Here is a 760-nt window from a genome sequence, read left to right on the forward strand (position 1 = left end):
CGTCGTCGCCCTGCCTCCGACGCCGTCCCGCGCCGCCCAAACGCCATCGCCACCCCGACTCCGTCGCCGCGCGCCACCCCGCTCCATCGCGGTCACCTCCCCGCGCCGCCCCGCGTCGCGCCCCAACGCCGTCGCCGCCCTGCGTCGCCACCCCAACGCCGTCACCTCCCCGTCGCTACCCCGCGCCGCCGTCGCCTCTTGCTTTGGTCAGGGCCGGCACCGCCCCCCTCTTCCCCCTTTTTTTGCAAATACATATATGTTTTTTCGTGATTATATGTATATGTATAGTATATGTATGTGTGTATATGTATGCAAAAGATAGATTAACAGAAAAAATAGTATTTTTTCTGTTCATAGATTTTTTTGGTGATATTGATTATTGTAAATATGCAAATGTTTGTATATTCATATGAACAATGAACACGAGGGGGGGTCTATATATATACCCCCTCCCCGATAATATTATTTTCTCGCATGTACGTATGTCGTGTCGATATAAACTTCTGATAACTTCAACACGTGGGTGGGGTCGATATACCCCCTCCCGATAACTTCAACACGTGGGGGGGGGTCGATATACCCCCTCCAGATAACTTCAACCCGAGGGGGGTCGAACATGAGAGGAAGAAGAGGATAAAGAAAGAAGAGGAAGAAGAAAAAAAGAGGAGAAGAAAGAATATAGGAGACTTCTCCTCTATTCTTTCTTCTCCTCTTTTTTTCTTCTTCTTCCTCTTTTTTTATCGGGAACGAGGGTCGAGAG

This window comes from Triticum dicoccoides, chromosome 1A (genome assembly GCF_002162155.2).
Source record: "Triticum dicoccoides isolate Atlit2015 ecotype Zavitan chromosome 1A, WEW_v2.0, whole genome shotgun sequence".
NCBI lineage: Eukaryota > Viridiplantae > Streptophyta > Magnoliopsida > Poales > Poaceae > Triticum > Triticum dicoccoides.